Genomic DNA, 21,596 nt, shown 5'->3' with positions numbered 1-21,596 from the left:
CTCAATGTGCAACATGGAAAATGAAGCATCACGCATTGAAAGCATGCGTTGTTTGTCAGTTAAATTAAAAGGGGCAAAAAGAGAGGAAACTTTCATGTAACTCCAAGGCACACGACCAGCCTTAAGCGTCTGCAGGGTCAAAGCAAATTGCATAATAGAACGCAATTGATTCTGACCATGGTACAAAACAGACACTTCATCATGTACGATATCAACAACAGAAGATACAATATTATTCAATGTATAAATGCGGGAAGAAAACATGTTAATACTGTTATTGACAACTGCAAGCACTTTTTCTAAATTAGCTTGATCTATAGCTCTTAGGCGCTTAGCAGCCTCAACCTGTGAAGTTTTCCAGATTTCATTGTAAATAGCATAAATCCATCTTTTAGATCTACCATTAGCCGGGCCCTTTATGAAATCATTTAAATCCACATCATTAGTCAGCTTGGAAAGATGTAATTTAACAGCAGCTAATGTAGAATGTTGTAGCCAATTCTGACATATTCTGCCAACTGAGTAAGTGGTGACAGTATGGTCAGCATCAAAACGTGGATCAGGCCTGACTTGTGTAAAACCTTCAGTTAAACCCAAAAAGCAACGTTGGCAAGAATCAGAGCTTCTGTGCCACATCAGCCAACCTCTTGGATCTAAACTGGATATATTGAAGGATGAATTGTGCATTAACGTTTGCAATTCTCGAATGGAAAACTGTGTAAAATTATTCCAACCCGAATATTCTTCTAAATCAGGAATAGAAGAGGTATTCAATTTTTTTGAAGTAGCCAATCCAAAGCATGTTGTCTGGAAAATGTTAGAATTTAAAAACAACATATGATTTGGGATGAGACATGCACAGTGCAAAGCCTCAGTGCCTTGTACCTGCCAATTTTTAGAACCCCAAACCGATTTAAGGTCAATGGTTTCCTTCCATAGCTCATAGCCTTCTGCAGCTAACTTCTCTAGAAAGGACTTTGAATACAATAATTTAGTATCGGTAAGTCTAACTTTGAACATAGGCTTTTGTGTCATCTTAAAGTATAAGGACTCAGGACTTGATTGATTAAAGTCGGTAAAATAAGTGTACTTTTTCAAAAATGTACTGGAGCTGCCTTGTAACGTTGCCGGGCAATGTTCCCACTGTGTGTAATTTATAGTACTCCTTCTGGAACTTGTTTTATGCAAGAAATGGTTACCAAATTGTTGGAAGCAAAATAAATCACCATAATTAGCAGATTCTAAATACAAATCTTCAGCATCAAAGGCAGCATAATATTTCAAATCAGAATATAATGATTCTACGGCCTGAACATCCCAATCATCAGAAGGTATGCTTTGTTTCACCACATCCCCCATGTTCACTCTGAGTACATTAGGGACATTAACCACTTCAGTTGGGCCATGGATTTGAAATTTAACTGCATCCCTCACAATCCCATCAAGAACCGGCCAAGCAGTGATGTTCACAAAATTCAAGTCTTGCTTCAGTCTGTGTGCAGAATGGGATGAGGAAAGGGGGGCCAAATTTCCATGAAGATGCTGATTGCATGTTCTCTCCTCGACATAGTGTCCATCGACCAGACGGAAAAAATAAAACACAAACCCAATTGACATAAAAAGGTATATTGAAAAAAGCACCAGCCAAATATATGTCCATGGAGGGACCAAAAAATGTTTTATAAATAATGTGGCATATGTTGCTAGACGTGAGGGTTTCTCTAAATTTACTGAAACAGAGTCAAATGAGAATCGGGATTCTGTGGTCAAACGTGTCTGTATACAGGCATCGACAAATCAGCAGGATAGGCATAGTCTATGTCATCAATGTTATTAACGTGAAAAGTATTCAATAAAGGATTGGAAATGGCAGGCATCTCGAGGGCCACTTCTGGCTCTGCATTAGAAATAGTGGCCAACACAGAATTTCTCACAACCGAAGGACAGGAGACCGCCGGTGTCATACTATGAAGAATCGGCCACCATGTGTAACTTGACATTGTCAATTGAGATAAACCTGTTTTCCTTACGACCAGGAAGTGGTGGTAAAATGACTGTTCTTGTGCCCTTCACTCCAAGAACGGGAACCGGTGCTCGATAGGACGGACCAGATTCTTTCTTGTTATCGATCTTCTCTCGAACCAGTTCTCCAACTTTAGGTAGCCAGCCAACTAACGGGATCTGCAACGCATCATCCGATGTTGAGGGCAAATGTTCCTTTGCAAGACTGTCTCTAGTCTTTTGTAGATCCTGTAAAACATTGCAATGTTAATCTACGTCAAAGGCCGTGGCTTGAGCCACGCAGTCTAGACCGTCGAGGTCAGGGACATACATCTTGATACCAAAGAGCATTTCGTACGGGGTCCGCCCACCCAGAGACCTTCTAGGGAGATTGTTTAGAGCACGTTGCACGCCATTAAGGTGGGCTAACCAGTTTCTGCCAGTGCCTATAACTCGAGCTGTCAAAGATTGCTTTAAGTCACTGTTCATTTGCTCCACTACACTATTACCCTCAGGTCTGTATGGAGACGAAAACTTGACTTGGACCCCCAACGAAACCATAGCATCCTTATATGCCTTAGAGGTGAAAGCCGGACCCTGATCCGAATGGAAGGTACCACAGGCAAAAATCCCTACAAAGACACGCAAATCTCTTATGACAGTACGTGAATCAGCGCTGCGATGGGGCCATACCCACACAAAGCGTGTGCATGAATCAACTGCTAAGATGTATTTATACGCAGTATCTGAAGAAAAAGGACCGCAGTGATCTAAATAAATGCAACCCAGTGGTTTATTAGAGATGTACAACTGTGTCTGAGGCGGACGCGCAGCAGTCGAAGGCTTGACCTGCTGGCAAATGTCCCATTGAAGGACATAATCACATGTCTGTTTGTACAGTCCCCGCCACCAGAACCTCTGTTGTAGCCGAGTTACAGTGGCTGAGACGCCCGCATGCGCAGACGCCACACCTTCATGCGCCGCTGTAATCAAAGTAGCTCTGCAATCTGAGTTGGGAACCAAACGTTCGCCAACATCAGGAATTTTCACATAAGGAACCTTATCGGGACTTAAGTGGTATGTGTACTTCGAAGGGAACCCCGCAAGATATTTACCTCCCTTCTCAGTGGCAGCAACTGCTGCCAAGATGTCATCATCTATTTTAATTTTGGACCGTGTAACTGCTGCAACTAAGTATTTCGATACTGCAGATTTCGCCGCTTCATCAGCAAGCGAGTTACCGACAGCGTGGACTCCTACACGCTGATGGCCGAGAGTATGAATCACAAATACAAGTGGCAACCGCTCTTTCAGCTCAGCCACTCGGACCCAGATAATTTTATGTTTTATTGTGCTACCCTTGGAATCACGAAAGTCATTCTGAATCCAAAAGAACAAGTTCTCATTGTAAGACTGGACACAGTAGTAAGAATCACTTACGATTAGAGTTGTCACACAAGAATCCGCGTACTCCAATGCAAGCATCAGAGCACAAAGCTCTGCTAACTGTGCAGTGCAGTCCCCTAGTGTCTGCGTATTGACGACACTGGACTTGAACTCATCGTTCACCATGGCACCGACCACAATGGCGCATGCGGAAACGTAGGCATGTTTAGAGCCATGCGCAACCTGCGCCGGACCATCAGTGTAAATGATGCAATGGAAATCCTCCAGGGGTCGCATTGCTAAAGGAGCCGGATGAACAAATTCATACTGTAAGTACTCCTGCGACCGTAATGAGGCGTCAAAAATAAACGTGACATCCTGGGATGTCAAGGATGCAGCCCATTGAATCCACCGAGGGCGCAAAGCTTTAGAATTTGGTACACTGGCTTTTGTGACCGCCTCCAAGGCAGGACACGGGGTAACAACCAACATGCACTTTCCCTGTGACAGGGCACGTTCCTTAAGAATTGCCATCTGCACAGCCGTCAAAACTTTCTCCACAGTGGAAAAGCGCAATTCAGCCGAAGTGTACAAGTGTGACTTGTAAGCAATAGGTACTGTGTCTTCTTCATTAAAAGTCAGGTACATGAAACCCACCGTCCCAGGTATAATTCTTATCACCAGTTTGGTCTGGTTATCACGAGTCAGTAAGAATTTAGAAGCGAGCAGATCAGCTTGCAAAGACTGCAGAATAGCCGAATGCTCTGGCAGCCAGCATGATTTGGAAAAAGATGGTTGTATCAAAGCATACAACTGCTTGATACGCTGGGCATATTCCGGAATGTATGTCCTCCTGAAATTCAAGAAGCCCAGTAATGATTGTAATTTTTTCAGTGTTGTCGGAGCGCACAATTGTGCGCATTTCTCCAGGAAGTGAGGATCAAATCCCTTTCCCTCATTGTTGAGCTCGTAGCCCAGAAACAACACTGTGAACTCTGCAATGTGCGATTTTGCAAAGTTGAATTTGTAACCTAAGGCGGCAAAGGTACAAATAATCCCGTTGACCCGACACAGATGCTCCCAAAGTTCGTCGTCTGTGAGATATATGTCATCCACATACGAACAAGCATCTGGGTCGATTCCCTCTAATAGGGAGACAATGCGGGCAGTGAAAATCCCAGGACTATTCTTATAGCCCATAGGCAAACGCCGATATTGTTTTTGGACACCGCCGCAAGTAAAGGATGTCCATTGGGAACTTAGAGCATCCAATCGATAGGCATAAAAACCGTTGGAAATGTCAAGCGTGGTTTTAAACCGCTTACGCACAAGACTATTCACTAGAGCAGAGCCGTGGGTATTCTGTACTGCACAGTTACGGCAATGCGAGTTTAAATGCCGGTAATCCAATACCAAACGATATAAACCGTCTGGCTTGTTTACAGTAAAAAGAGGGTTATTCATTGGTGACACACAGGTTTCAATCACACCTTGATATTCTAATTGTTCAAGGATAGCCGCGACGGAAGCCTTTGCTTCTCGCCGTATAGGATATTGAGGTTGAGGTTGTGGCTGAGACCGTAAAGGAATCTCATGGCATGGGGACAATTTATCCCAACCACATTGATTGCGGTACACAGCCGGAGCCCACTCTTCTGCAAAGTGCAGCGCATCCTCTTTCGAGACTGTGTTCGCGAAACTGGGGAGGATCACCTCCTCCCCTCGCGGAGCTGCGAGCACAAAAGGTGGGGGCCAGTCAGCCTCCGAAAGCAAAATGTCATATGTAGACGAAAGATTTTCCCAAAACACCCCTTTAATGGTTCGCTGTATGTCACCCTCGATTAACAGGACAATTTCAAAAAGTCTATCAGGGGGAGCAACTCTGGTATCAGCTGTTTCAATGACAACATAAGTATCAGTCGCTTTCACCTTCAGTAGTGGACGGAGGGCCTCTCTCACTATGGTAATCTCCGCCGCGCTGTCCAGCAAGGTCAGAGCCCACGTCAGATTCCGAAGCCGCGTTCTCACTATCTGGGGCATATCGATGCCCTGTTAAGGCTGCGACTTTCTTCTTGGCAAACTGCGGTCTCTTAGGGGTAGAGCCTTCCTGCTTTTCTGCACCGTTCCTCGGGCGGGGCTGGTCACGTCCTTGCTGGCCACCCCGACCCCTACCGCCCCCTCCACCACCGGTTGTCGGGGCCAATGAGTCCTGAAAGAAACGAGGAGAGCGTTGGTCAGAAGCCTGAAAACGATCAGGAGTTTTAATCGTCGCACGATCGCGCAAGTCATAAACACGTTCCGACTGCGTAGGTAACGGAGACGCAGGACGAGAATTCAGGATCTGTTGTTGTTGCTGTTGCTTTCCCTGTTTCTGTTTTTTAGGCCAATTTTGTTTTTTGGACTTGGGCTGAACATCCGTTTCCGAAGTTTGTCCCTGGGACTGCTTTTTCTCCTTAACAGAAAAAGGCTTAAGACCCTTCGCATTGCGACCCGCGGTTTTATAAGCCGCCACAATGATCTTCGCTAACTGTCGGGGTTTCTCGGCATCGGGAGGCGCCGCCAACGTGTTAGCCACCTGAAAGTTCACTTTATCTCCCTTGACATTCGCAAGGATCAGATCGCCAACCACATCAAAGGTGCCACACAGGCGCATGCCCAATCAACCGCAGACTCCGGTCCGTGATCATCTTGAACAAGTTTAAGGACCTAAGACAGCATGGACATAGACGGGGTGCTGTAGCACCTCGCATAGACCGCTGCAAAAGTCTTACCCCAGGTCTCACAGTCAACGAGTTCAGGGGCCAAATCTTTCGGCAAACTAAGCGTAAGAATCCGGTGTTTTTCACCAGGAGTTGTATTAGGAAATACAGCTTCCAGCTGGTCAAATTTCTCGGCAAGCCAGAAAGGAAAATCATCCTTATCCTGGGGCTTCTTGCCCATGACTGCATTTACCATGACAGGACTGATTTTTAAACCGCCCTGTCCGGCTGGAAGCGCTGCACCCCCGGGAGCTCCACCCGGAAGATTACGGCCCATGTAATGCACTAAGGCTCTAATCACGGCAAATGCAACTACATGTAGTCGTCGGAGTTCAGCCATGTTACAATTGCCGTGTAGAGGATGAGGAGTAAACCCAACCAAAACCGGCCAACTAGCGCCTGGAATGGACAAATGACCTAACTCTGGAGCGGTTAAAGAATGGGGTAGGGCGCCACCAAACCAAACTCCATGCTGCCAAACGTCAATAGGAATTTCCTGTGCCCTGTACGGAGTATACTCATTTGGTACAGCAGTGGGAGTGTATGTCTGGAACACACCAGAATTAGCGTCCACTGCCGGAAACGTCACCCACGAATAAAACAGTTCGTAAGGATAAGCATGTTCCGCACTCACCACCATGATCACAGCCAAGCCTTCCAAAGGTCAATTGTACATCCGCAAATGATCTCGCACCGCAATGCGACTATGCTGCGGAATGTCCACGGCAGCCATGACGGCACAAGAAATAAGAAAAACAAAGTAAACTTTGTAGAACAACTGGGTAATAATTCAAGGAAACCGTTTTAGTAAGAATCAAGCTTGAAAAGACCTATTACAAAAATAGGTAGGTTTTTCCGACACCACCGTTTTCCGGAAACGAGAGTGAAAGGGTTATGGTTTGAATTATATACTACTCAAGTGTCATGATATAAGGCCAACAACGTATGGGCACCATGTAGCGGGAATTCCGTTCTCCAACAGAACTGTGCATAGAGACCTGGAACCTCGGTGAATTAGGATGGCCCAAAACTCACCTCAGTACCTAAAATCCCCTTACCGAGCTTGCTACAGTGTCTCATTGGTCATAACAAACTCCCAATGCTTAGACAGACCAGAACATGAACTTAGATTACCTCAGGTATCGTGGAACACATGAACATTCTTTCGTTATATAATCATTTCAAACCAGAACATGGAGTAAAAGAGGACACGTGCATGTTTGAAATATTTATTTACTATTGCAATGTTCTCAAACGCAGTATCTTGTACAATACTAGCAAACATATTATAAGCAACAAAGTTATCAGCATAGTTACTAGTCCATAAAAGGCGAATGGTGACAGCATACTAAGATGCTGAAATGAATAGGAATTAACAATACCTAATTCACACCCTCCCTACTTAGCATAGTATTTTATATCTATGAAGGTCTCATTTGGGTTTTAGCAGGGTGGGCCAATACCTCAAAATCTCAGTGGCAGAGGATCACAACATCTACCACCAGCTCTCTGCATGCGAAGCACCATCAAGTGTGTTACTTGTGTGTTCAGCACTACAATATAAAACCCGCCTAGAGCCGGATTCTGGCAGCAGCATGTGTGTTATGTCTATGGACGTGCGGAGATCAGACCTCATAACAACATCGTGTCTAGTTATCCTTGCAGCCTTCAGCACTCACTGTGCAGACAGTGTACCGGGCAAAACTGATATCAGAGAAATAACATATTATTTCTCAAGTAAATCACGAAGCACTTCTGGGTTGAAAGCTAAAACAACAATTATGTGTCGTGTGCAAAAGGAGGCAGAAAGGTAAAATGGCGTTTAAAAATTTAATAAGCTCATGCTAACTTAACACAGTATATAAAAAAGAATTAGCAATATGACAGTAGCTTTGTCGTCACCCGCTCAATTCATAAGAGGAGTGGCCTGGGCAATCGTACGCAGAGCCAAAGTGGGTGTGTGACTGCTATTTGCATGCCCCTCGGCGTGGTTCTGTACTGTGAATGTGCATCTGCATGTGTCTCAATGGCAGTGTGGGTCTCCTTTGTGGTGTGTAGGTGGTCCCTGAAGGATAATAGATACCCATGTATGTGATCTAGTTTGCTTTCCATGGGTTCGGACCCCACCCGCACATGTTCGGCCACCTCCGTTTGGCGGTCTGACACCAGGCATTGGGGTGCCATGTGTGAGCCGGTGAACTGTCATGAGCCAGCCAGGCTTGCGGGTGCCTACTGCTGTGTGGTCTGTTGCAGGGTCTGTGTTCTCATCTAGGTAGCTTGGCTACCCAGGTCCTGGTGGTGGGATGTCCTTGGGCTGCTGTAGGGCGCTGGGGTCGCAGGTGTAGTGGTCCTCTCCGGCATCACAGATGTGTGATCTTCTGTGCTCTGCTGGAGGTGTTGTGCGTCCCTCTGCAATGTAAAGGGGAGATGCCTGTTGATATTGTGTTGACATGTATGTTAGCACATTGTTCTTGTTTACATGCAGACTGTATGACAATGTACATTGTGACAGTTTCGAGGTGCAGGATTTGGATGAGAGACCGTGTACATTTGGACTACATGATGGATGTGAGGTTGTACGCGTACATTTCCATTTCACAGTTTCCAGCTCTGTCAGATGTAGTAGGCCTGTTTCTGCGTAAGTGCAGAGCCAGTTGTGTCCTCGGTTCTGCAGTGTCGGGTTTGCGCATTGTGCCACATTGTTGACAATGTGGGTGTGCTGTTATTGCTATGTGTGTGTGCTTCAGTGTGCAATAGGGATCAGGGACATGATCCAGGGTCATTGTGGGTGTGCAGTATGCTACACCTCATTGTGCATGTGTGCCATTGTGCCCATCTCCCCCGTACCCCTGTCCCTGGTTATTACTCACCCTGTTGATGTTGTGTCAGGTCCTCTCAAGCTGTGTCCGTATTCCCTACTCCTTGCACCGTCTCCACACTGATGACTGTGGCCTCGGTTTCCTCCAGCTCCTCCCGTGGTGCAGGGCGCGCACCTCCTGTCGCCATTACTGCCTTCCTGATGGCAGCGGGTTTGTGCCTGGTTTAGGTTATCACATCATGCCAGCGCCTCTTGGCCTTCTTGATTGGCCTCCTCAACACTTCAACTGCATTCCCGGTGGTCTACTTGTGGGTCAGTTGATGGTAGTGTTCTGTCACCACCGTGACGCAGATCTGGTTTTGCTGCAGACTGCACCCCATCTTCCTCTCCCTCTTCTCCTTGGCCGTCCCCGTTGTTCCTTGCTGGTGATCTGTGGGGGTTGTGGGGTTTGCGTTGGACTCTATGCTCGATCAGGGTGCACCCATGTTGCTACGTGCTTTGGATTGTTTCTGGTGTGTTGTTTCTGTAGTTTTTATAGTGCATTTGCCCGCCAGACATGTGGGATTTGCAGGCCTGTTGCTGGTTTTCGCTGCTTTTTGTACTGAGATTGGCCTCCTCACAAGATTTTTTGCGTTTGCGTTTCGCATTTTTGCGGAGTGGCGTTGATTTTAACGCAGACATTTGGCGCGTTATCTGGAGACTACCGCATGGTACTGCCGTGTTGAGAATACTTCGTTAACACAGCATAATTTTCCCGCGATAGGCTGGGATGTTGGAATTTGCGTTAAGTTACTTTTGCAATGGTTATCACATGTTCTTGAGAATATGACCCTGGGTGTGTGCTTTTTCAATTTTTCAATGGGCACGAGAGTAGAGCCGGGATTGGAACTCCCGCCCCGCCAGGACCTCAGCCAATAGCCCACAAGTCACATTATTCAATCAAGACCTTGGTGTTCACACAAGATGATTGTGCAATGGTTATTTCTGGACGAAAACAAAAGATACACATTCACTTGTAATCTTTCGGACGCCAAAATTATACACATTGATCCGCGTTTGGTAATCATGATGTACAAACGTGGGCCCTGCATTTCACAGATAATAATGTTGTGTTACGCGCCAGGACGCCCCTTTGCTGGGGCAGCTGTGCGCCCAATAAAAGTTATTAACATAAAAGTTATTAACATAACATAACATAAGCAAAGAGCCACATCTATGCTAAAAGATATACAAATGAAAGAATAATTCAAAGAGCATTAGTGGCACATTTTAGACAAATTGTAAGATCTAAAACAAAACGAGATAGATGAATAATTAGAATGAACCATTCACGATTGGGCTCATGCACAATAAAAGTAAAACAGTGAAGCAGTGCCACCCGGTGGCCTAACACATTATGGCACCACAGAAGATGCTCGAACTCGTAGGGCTGCTGTCGGTAACAATTTTATTTAACACAATTTTATATAGCGTAGACTTTACTCAAAGGTGTCACAATAGAACCAAGTATGTTACATGAGGACACTTACGTACTTACACATTACGGATACAAACGAGATAGATGAAAAAGTAAAGTAAAACAATAGGTGGCAGTCAGACAAAAATCAAAAACACATTAGGATTAGGATCGTAAAGGCATACATAGATTACATATTTACAACATTGTAAGAATTGTAAGCTGTGCCTTCCTGCACAAAAACAATAAATCCTACAATGCAGACTCCCTTGCACCATGGTGCAAGGGTGCCTGCATTGGTGCAAGGCAGCCACTGTGCACCGGTGCAGTGGAAGACAACAATAATGCGCCGTATTTCATAAATACGGCGCATTCCTGCCTTTTCTTTTGACGCAGGGCAGCACAGCAAAGTGACTAGCTGCACTGCCCGGCGTCAAAAACGAGCATATAAGCCCCTAAATCTAGGAAGCATCTCCCCCACTTTCTTCGGTTTGGGACAGGGGAGGCCCCAAGCAAGCACACCTCCAAGGTACACAGCACAGTATGGCCAAGCGTTTCATTCAACTTCTGAAACACCAATGCCCAAAACTCCAGAGAGTGAGCACGTGGCCAGGTTATATGGCAGAAATCTGCCTGCGCCAGTGGACAACAGAGGCACCACTTGGACTCCCCGCCATATTTGCAGTTAGCTTCTTTGGGGTGAGATAGATCTGGTGGAGATAATTGGATAACTTTGGGATGAGTATTGCGAGAGACCCTTTGTGGGTAAGCCAGTATCTATGCCAATTTCTGTTCTGAGATATCCCTTCTCAATAACCCTTCTCACTTCGCTAATGGCTTCCTTACCGTCCCCTTGAGGGCTTCATAAAACCATTCCACTTGGAGCCTACCTGTTCCCAAGGTCAATAATGTAGAACAGTATGCGTCTGGAGTTCATCCATCCCCTTATTCCGGAGGATCGTGATTGTCATGGCTAGTGCCGCATATGTAGGGAGCTATCCTGAGGTAAGCCATGCGAATCAATAAGACAGTCTAGGGCAGCCACGTGGCAGCCTCATAGCAGTCACCCACACGAGTGCCACATTCATTCAGGTCGCTAGTTGTGCTGCTGAAAATAATATTCAGGGGTTACCATGAGGGAGTCCCACCAATGGGAGCGTTATGGTGTACAACAGAAAAGTCCAGAGTTCGCCAGATGCAGAGCCTCCAGTAACTGATGGCAGTGGCCTGGTGCAAACCATGACTCCCCTCCCAAGCATCCTCCGCAGATGCCAAGCAAACAGCTCTCCCTGGTTAGATTATGCTCCCAGTGGTCCCCGGTCAGGCAAATTCACTCCGTCAATCCAATGCATGAGTCAAAGCGGCCGGGAAACCAGAAGGTACAATTCAAATCCAGCACCCCAAACCCTCTTATAGTACAGGCTGCTGCAGCGTGCCCAAGGACACCCTGTGTCTCTCACCATCCCATATGAGCTCTTGAAGAGCAAGTTACTTACCTTCGGTAACACATTATTTGATAGAGACAGCAACTAGCCACAGATTCCTTACTTTAGAATCTTCCCCAGGCACGAGACTGGATCCGGAAACTTTTTTCCCATATCACATTGACACACCTTTTTTCCCACATCACATCCGCGAGGCGGTAGAGGGCTCCACATGACCCCACACCGATATCATCTACCGCGTGTGACGTTGATAGAGTACATATACATCCCGTGCCAACACACTGAGGTCAGTTTCTTTTGTGACCATTTTCTGCACTCGAAATGTGGGGGCACCTATAGAAGCTGTGAATTGAACATTGTGCCAAGAACAAACAAAAGACACCACAGTGTAAAAAAACTATTAAAGTCGTAACCATAGTTCAGTATATGAAATTTCCTAAAAACAACTTCGAGACAAAAGGGAACCCACATATGTAATAAATACTTGGTTCTTCCTCACCATCTCTCTTTTTTTCTTTAAGACCAAAATAATTGCGACCCAAAGCCATACCATTCCCAGAGGCCGGTCTGCGAACAATATACATGAAAAGTCTCTTACTAATCGCAACTCGGCTCAAAATAAGAGAGAGAGATAGGAACGTACATTTATATTAAAGCAGGTGTGCAGGTACACACCTGTAGTGCTATATGCACTCATATGTATTTGGATCATGTTATGACCTTTGATTACCAGTTTTTTAATTGTCTTTGTGTTTTACTTAATTCCATCTTGAACATACATCATTTTGTGTGCACTTGAATTTTGACTTGTGAATTGATTCCATATCTCCTTACAGCTTCAGAGTAGGATTATTTGCTTTCTCCTCAGCACAGAGCAAAACAGCTTTGCTTGGAACAGAATGTGTGTTTGAAAGCATTATAGAGAAATGTGTGGAATGTACTGCTCTGTCTCAGAGTCAAAACACAGCGTCTTGGTCGTCTTCCTTCTTGACCTTGGAACAGACCGGTACGGTCAGCTTTGGTTGTGCAAAAGATTAGGGGAGGGGGGACTTCTAGAAATCTCTCTCCATGTTAGTAAAGGTATCAAAGACAGGATTTATTGGCACTGAATTAGAAGCTCACTTGTGAGATAGGTGCATCGTCATGAGAAAATCTTGCTGTCCCTTTGAAACTTATGTTTGACAGTCAAGGGCTTCCCAGTTGAGCTGACCAGAATGATTATTGTTATTATTATTATTATTATTATTATTATTATTATTATTATTTGGAATCTTATATAGCGCGTGGTTACCCTCGGGCAGCTCAGCGCTCAATGATGTGCTCTCAATAGGTGATGTGTGAGTTATGAGTTTCATTTCTCTGTAATGTTTTCATATTGTATATATAGGCTACCAGGAGTGGCGTGCAGTACGATTTTAAAAGGGAATGGAGAAAACGTTTTTCTCAAAAGTCAATGATGTCAGCTGGAGATTCCCAGATGCCAACTGAGCTATTGGGATGGGACGATGCCTCTTAGGCATGTTTAACAGACGGGGAGGAAGTACAGATATTTAAATGTTTGCAGAAAGTTTTTGGCGAAAGCAAAAAGAGCGTAGTACTTCAGGGAGAAAAAGTTGGATTCTTTTCAGTGATTTTCATAGCATATATGAAATTTGTGCACAGTTAGAAAAAGAACTCGAACAAATACAACAGTGGCTGGTTGAAGTTAAAAATAATTCTAATATGTTGATGTGTGAAAACAAATCGTTAAGAGATTCACTGGAAATGTACCAGACAGTGCAAAAGCAAGATGCTGTGTGTGTGACACTGTATAAATTACTAATGCAAACAACAAGAGAGTCAGGGTATACAAATTCACTCTTTTACCCCTAATATCAATGATAATGAACAACAGAAGAGTGAAAGAAATATAAATATATATTTATATTTCTTTCACTCTTCTATTGTTTATTATCACTGTATAAATCACCACATTTTTCAGATAGCCAGAGTGAGTCACAAGATAGGAATGTTGTTTAATGAAAGCTGCAGGTTAATTCATAATGCCCACAGGAAGTTTTAATGAGTCCTCTAGAGGACTTTAAGATTAATGGCATTTTGGACAGATTTCTACAGAAACCAGGGGAGGCTTTTCTAACGTGGATTGTCTGTTTGTTTGATTTAGGAGTCTCTGAAGTGATGTTAAACTGAGAAATAGCTGGATAGGTTTGTGCACTTAGTGTTGACTTCACTGTACAGGAACACTTTATGAATTACATAGAGAAGATAACCACATCAGCCTGTTACAATTGGCAGTTGGTGGGAGCAGTTACAAGTCAGACTGGCCAGTAAATGACAAACCTTGGCTTACATTGAGAGCAGCTATGCAGAGACTTAAGGCAGAGATGATGAAAGATGCTATCTTAAAACATGATGCTGAGTGTGGAGAGCACAGGCAGTGTGCTTTTGAAGTGACAAAAGAGGCTATACAATATGGTTTAGATGCGTGGCCAATACAGAAAGGAGACATTGAGTTACATGTGACAATTCAGGGCTAATATGCTGATTGCAGTATGTGGGAAAACAAGGAAATAAGACGGTGCTCCTAGGCTTTTGTACTAAAACATTGCCAGTTGCTGGAGATTGGTTTAGTCCCTTTGAAAAACAGTTGCTGGTGTTTCACTGCACTCTGATAGACACTGGGCAGGTACAGTTGCTTTTGTGCTACTGCACTCGGATAGGCCCCGGGCAGATTACAATAAGGAACAATGCGATTTTGAGACTTCTTGATATTTCTCTAATGGAATAGGTGATGAGTTATCCTAAGTCACACAGAACAGGGCACGTGCAATAAGCAAATGTGATCAAATGGAAGGGGTACATACAGGCAGAAACTGCAGTGTTGCAGGAGCTGGTGCTGCAGGTCTATGTGGAAAATATAGGGGTGTTACAGAATGTGTCTGAGATACAGGAGTCTCCTGGAAAGTGGGACAAGGACTTGTGGCAAGAGATCTGGGAAATGTTACTGCAAAGCGCAGTCCCTGCATCATGTAGACGCTCACTGTCCTACCACTTCACTAGAATGCTGGTTTAATTCCCTTGCAGACAAAAAAGCCAAAATCTCGGAGACAGAGTTGGTGATGCAGGATTCTGATTTGGTGGGAATGGCTAATTGGGCACACCAAAAATGTGGATGAGTGGGAGAGACCGCCACTAACAGGTGGGCAGAGAATAAAATGATGCATATTCCCCTAGATTTGATTACAACTATGATTCCTATTTGTCAGCATGCACAACACAAACCAGCCCCATAGGTGTTGATGGGCCAGTTGGAAAGAGGAAAATTACCAACCCAGATAGTGCCAAATGGTCAAGGGTGTACTGATTCAGCAGTGTACGAAGGGATTGTCTGGAAGGGGACTGCCCCAGCTCGTCTTACTGTGCAAGAGGAAGGAGGATTTAACTCCAAAAACAAGAACCCAGAGGCCAATGTGTGGGTAGAATCCTCAAATCATTCCCCAGATCCAGCCGAGAGAATTGCAGATGGAAAAGACAATACTTTGTTATCAGATCAAAGACAGGAAAAGGAGAACGTGATTTCTGAAAAACATTATTTGCAGGAAGAGTGATACTTTTTTCATTCCTAGATCATACTGCGAAGTGTTGGTAGGTTGGATGTCCTTCCCCGTCAGGTGGGTGCCTGTGCCTGGGTTGGGCCATGAGGGTGCAGGAGCCCCCCACCCGAAGTGACCACCTGACAGCACAGACTGAAGCTTTTGCCTTTTGACAAAACAATGACATGATATAGCACAAACTGTCTTCCACAGGTTACATTTAGATGTGCTCAAATGAGACGGATTCTGAAGATCAAATATAAGTCCAGCTTGATGATGAAAATTATGATTCCAAGCACCTTCTTGATTGACTAAGATGAAAGATAACATTTTAAATATAACAGGAGGGTCGTGTACATTCACACTGTTAGGATTGATGCACTGCATACCCAGAGTACAAGAGAAACCGTTCAGCTTGATGAAGATGGTGCTTTATTATTCTAAGGTTCATTCTTATATATAAACATACACACGTTTAGGTGCTTCAATAGTAGAAGTTCCAGGATTAGCCATTTATAACACTAGAAGCATTAATAAGTTACATGATTTTATAATGTCGCTGCTTTTAATGTGTGCCTAATTTTATATTCATGTTTTCCCTCAAAAAGTTCATTTTAGATATGTATGTTATGGTAGTCAAAGATCATGGGGTGGATGTAGTGCTATATGCACCAATATATATTGGGATCATGTGATGACCTTTGACTACCAATGTTTTAGTTGACTTTATGTGTTTTACTTTATTCCATCTTGAATGTACATCATTTTTTGTGCACTTGCATTATGAATTGTGATTTAATTTCGTATCTCCTTACAGCTTCAGAGTAGGATTGTTTACTTTCTCCTCACCACAGAGCAAAACAACCTAGCTTGGAACAGAATGTGTGAGATGTGTGTTTGAAAGAATGAGAGAGAAATTGTGGAATGTACTTCTCTGTCTCGGAGTCAAAACACAGAGGTTTGCACGGCCTCCGTCTTGACCTTGGTACAGACCGGTACGGTCAGCTTTGGTTGTGCAATAGATGAAGGGAGGGGAGGCTTCTAGAAATCTCACTCCATGTTAGTAAAGGTATCAAAGACAGCATCTCTTGGCTCTGAATTAGAAGCTCACTCATGAGGTGGTCGCATTGTCACGAGAAAATCTTGCTGTCCCTTTGAGACTTCTGGTTGACCATCAAGGGCTTCCCGGTTGAGCTGACCAGAATGATGTGCTCTCAATAGGTGATGCATGAGTTTAATTGCTCTGTAATGTTTTCATGTAGTGTATATATATGCTCTTCCTATTTGAGTCTTTCATTTGACAGCACTTTTTTCTTCCATTGGACGTCCAATATTTTCTGCTTTAATCATGATTATAATTTGCATATGTTCTACTTTCTTATATTTGACTTGTGAATCTTATACTTTTGCTCCCTTGTATCTTACTTGTCAATATTCCAGTATTAATATTATTTCCTTGTGTTCTATTTTCTTGCATTTAATTTGTGAATGTTCCATTATTATTATCCGTTTAGGTTTTGCTCCCTTTCATTTCGCCTGTAAATATTTCATTATTATCTGACTTGTAAGTGTTTATTATTTGCGTGTGTTTTACCATTATTATCTGCTTGTGTTTTATATTATGCATTAGAACTTGATGATTATTTGCTTGATATGATATATACATATATTTACATTTGTATGCTGCTTTACCTGATTCATTTGACATCTGGGAAAGTCCTTCTGTTGGAAAGTGTTACAAGTGGAGAAGTGTGGCTCAAGTGGTTGGAGCGGCAGACCCTGATGCAGAGGTCTGGCCCGTACCACGGTTCAATTACCCGCCTCGGCAGGTCTTGGGCTCAAATTTCCCCAGACCTGACAATTCTCGCCTCGGTGCTTATTCCAATCATGGAGTCCCATTCTGTAACTCTGGGCAATAGCTTGCTTAATCTCCACAAAGTCCCCTTGCAGCGGGATGCCTGGCTTTCACCTTGGGGATGCCCAGTAATGGTTTATATCGCAGGGGAATACTAGGACGGGTTCCCTAAGCAAGCGCTGGGAAGCTTTCGGGCAGCCATGCGCTCTACAAATCAAATTTCATTTCATTCATTTCATTTCATTAATGAAACCCCACGCTTTATTTTGAAACTGTCTTTTGATGTGCCTCATTTTATGAATGATGAGCCTCCTTTTCAAGTGCTTTCTTCTTGTTTTACCAAGTGCCTCTCCTTGGGAGTGCTGAATTTCTTTTGTTTGGAAGTGTAAAGCAAGAGAACACCCTACCCTATAGAGTCCCCTAGAAGGGGCCATAGGGAGATAAAGTCGCAAGACTCTTAAACCACAGGAATAACATAACCATGTCATAAAGACAAGACTGTTTTAGGATCCCTACACCATAACTGTGGACAGAACCACTGTAACAAAACCTATAAGGCAATACACACATGGGGAAGATATCACCCATGCCAATAAGACTTTGCCTTCAAGCACATGGTTATATATACAAATCTTAACAGCATGTTCAAACTATGAACCCAGAACAGCCTGCCGTACCGCTATGGACAGGAACGCTCTGTAAAGAACACAGCCAAAATCCATCCTCTATGGAGAAAACAAATGTTGGTATGAAAGAAAAGACAAAGACAACATTAGCCCCGAATTGACATAGAAACAGTCCTTCCATAGAAAAAGAACTATAGATGAACAAGGATCTCTAGAACATCCCATATATACAAAAGTACAGATATACATGGAGACATAGGAGTAAAATAATCAATTGCCTATGTATCAACCAAAGAAAAAAAATATTTTAAAAGATAGCTGAAAGAGACATAACCCGCAGGCAACAGTGACATAAAAAATGTGACCATAGAGGAATCATACCCTATAAACGCAACAGCATCCAACCCATCAGAGTAATGCAAGTTGCCTAAAAGACCACCATTAAACCATGGCAGCATAATATAGAATAAGATATTGAGAAGTAAAAGAAATCTTGCTAGTCTAACCAAATGGAAGGTCTGCACAGAAACCAACAATGATGGACTGGTAAAAGCTGAAAAAGACGAATATTAATTTGCCTAACCCTTCAGGAGCGACACTTCTCCATGTGGGAACCCAACCTACAGCCCCTAAAGACAGAAAATAAGGAAAAGAGTGGTCTACCAGCATCTATAGACGGATAGACAATGAAAGGAATTGACCGGTAACACAGCAACAATCCTGAATATCAGAAATAACAGTCTTCTACAAAAAACAATTCAGCCATCCACAGATATTCTCGCACCCACTGAAGAATAAATGTGAGAGAAGTCAGAAAGTGCCTCATGTAAGCATCATCCATGGAGCTACTGGTCTTCATCGGGTTGTAAATATTTTAGTAATTTACCTTGATCGGAATTTCTATAATATCAATAAGGTCAAGTATGAAGAGCAGAGTCCGTGGTGGTTCGAATAAAGGGTCTTTATTCAGTAACTCGAGTTAAGGGAGAGCTCCGTCACCTGAGGAGGATCGGAAGAATCTCTAACTTTCATCAAAGAGGACATGGTGTTTATGCACAGAAAAGAGGAAGAAGATAGCTGTGTTTGCAACAATATCGAAGTCAGTAAAACTCGGATAGCTGTGTCACAATTTTACAGAAATCATAGTAGTGTTACTGTGTCAAAATCATACAGAGGTCATGACAGGAAGAAGCGTGACTGTATCTTTAATCATGAGTAAGTCACGGCAGAAACAGAGCATTGAGAAATAACCCTAGGCTGGTTCCTTAGATAAGTGGGAGAGAGAGAGAGAAAAAGGAGAACTGGTCATTGACAGGATGTCTGGTGTCGTGTCTTTCAGCAAACGGGGGCTCTTCTTCTCGGAATTGGTTGTCGTGGTTTAGCAAAACGGGGCCTATTTCTCGGAATCGGCCCGATTATAGGGAAATGGTTACAAATGAGGGGTCTTGTTCTCAGAATCGGCTTAACCATAGGAATGTACAGTTTGAGTGAGGAAGTTGTTTCTCGGCATCGCCCTAACCATAAGAATGTACCTTTGAATTTTAGAGGAAGGAGAGTGCATGTGCAACTTTGTGTGCGCGTGATCGGGTTTGCTCGTGTTCTCGTTTGCTCGTTTTCCGACATGGTGGGCGCGGGGACGCGACTGTGAGAGTGTATGATGGGACATAACTACGAAAAATAATCTTTTTCCACATTCCCTCGTTGTCCCATAATATACACTTTAAAATTATTTTTCTTATTAGTCTACTTCTATACTCATTAGGCCGTCTACTTGTTCCTGTAACATGATTCTTTCCTTTTCTTTCTTTCTGGACTGGGGTTTGGGAATGCAGGCAGTGATACAGAAACTACAAAGAGCTGGGCCACACTGAATACAGAGGCAACAGGTGAAGAGAATGGCTAGAGCAAGACTTGGTATCGTAAGGATCTTCCACCCCCATGAGGACAGGAGGCCCCAGAGCCATTCCGTCAGGGACCAGGCTCCGGTGTCTGCGTCTAGCTTCTTTGAAAGTACATGAAGGCGGGAAATGGCAGCATATACTGAGGGAGCATTATCTGGAATGTATATACAGCAGCGGGATCCGATCAGTTCACATACGCCACCACGGTCCGCTAATATGATATCTAGGACCATACGGTTCTGTAACGTCATGAGTCTATCGGAAGCCATCTCAGCCGTGATGTTGCTTAACGCACCAGCGGTCTCGTTTATGGCTCCCTGAACTACACAAGTTAGTTGTCTTATGTGGCGGCTATTGATCATGGGCCCCCAGAAAGGGATGATTCCTTTGAAGAAATCGCCAGCCTCTTGATCCACTGTGTCTTCAGCATCCATGACCCCCCTTCGCCGTCTATTAATCACGGTCGGAGGATCACTTACATGATAATCTGCTGGGGAGGTGTAGGTAGGGGGGAGGAGAAATGCAATGTAGCATTTCCCGGACCAGCCTTGAGGTAGCCAAGTACGTGTGTGAGGTCCACAAATAAAATAAGTGTTGGGGGCGGTGGTCATTGTTGGGAAGTTTAAATCAGGTAGGGTGTACGTCTTATTACACTCACTGTCTCCCATCTTCTGACCCTTGCCCTTACCTCTTACACAAAACAGGCCCTTATGAGGCACAGCCCATCCTCCCTGCTCTGTCTGTCTCTTCTGAACTGAGAATGTTTCTCTAAAGGAGGTAGTGTCGTTAAAGAGGGAATAACTGGTGTTTTCACTATTACCTGCTCGTCCCCATGTTGTGGTGAAATCTAACATCTTTTGAACCGTACACACAGTCTTTGTTTTTATCTCCTTCCAGGTACTAGTGTTCTTGGTCTTGGTTTCAGGGATGTTTCTAACAGAGGCGGAGAATATCATAGAGAGAGCATAGGTAGATCCAGCATAGCCGAAAGGGAGAGGGATAAAAGGCATACCTCAGTGTACGGAGTGTGGCATTAAGCCGCAGACCCAACAGTTGGTTTTGTTAATAACTAGTTGGTGTTGATGGAGTGTGGAGATGAATGTGTTATTGAAGAATTATTTTCTCCTACTTTCGAGATGCGGGGGAAGATCTACGTGTGAGTGCATAGCAGTGTTGTTCAAAAGTGTAGAGGAAGAAAGTGGGAAAGCTAGATGAAGAAACCAACCTAGACAAGCCAAGATGCAGAAAATAAGAATCATGATAGAAAGAAAAACGGGAACTTTGTTCTGTGATAGTTTTGCGCAGTGAGTCTTTGTCTTCATGATTTCGGCTGCTTAGTCTGAGTAAAGTATGCGCCAGTGACCGGACACTTCCCAGCAACCGCTTCACCAAGCGTCCGTCTTGGGCTTAATTAGCCACTGGTAGGTCAAGGTCAGGTACAATGTCTCAAGTCTGTTTTGGATAAGATCGCAGCCACGATTTGTACTCTTCTTTGGGCAAAAGTTTTGAAAGGGGTGAAATAAAGTCTGTCGTTTCAGTGTCTTTAAAGTCTGATGGTTTAGTGTCTCTGGTCTCGGGATCAGCAACAGTGTCCGAAGGAATTGGTCCGTGGAAGGGCTTGCAGTGGCTCACATGGAGCCATCCTTTTCGTCCTTCGACTTTGACGGCGGTCCTCGTTGTAAGCAGCACCAGCTTGGGAGACGTCCACCTTCTTTCCAGAGGGCTGGTTCGATCAAAATTTCTGACGAGCACTCAT

The 21,596-nt window shown here is 44.0% G+C and overlaps 1 pseudogene; it reads right to left on the bottom strand.

The window, feature by feature from the left end:
* Nucleotides 1-19,677: 19,677 nt before the first annotated feature.
* Nucleotides 19,678-21,162, bottom strand: LOC147747060 (uncharacterized; annotated as a pseudogene).
* Nucleotides 21,163-21,596: the final 434 nt, after the last annotated feature.

The sequence above is a fragment of the Lissotriton vulgaris genome, chromosome 1_1, assembly GCF_964263255.1.
Source record: "Lissotriton vulgaris chromosome 1_1, aLisVul1.2, whole genome shotgun sequence".
Classification (NCBI taxonomy): Eukaryota; Metazoa; Chordata; class Amphibia; order Caudata; family Salamandridae; genus Lissotriton; species Lissotriton vulgaris.
This window is presented reverse-complemented; position numbering and strand designations above follow the sequence as displayed.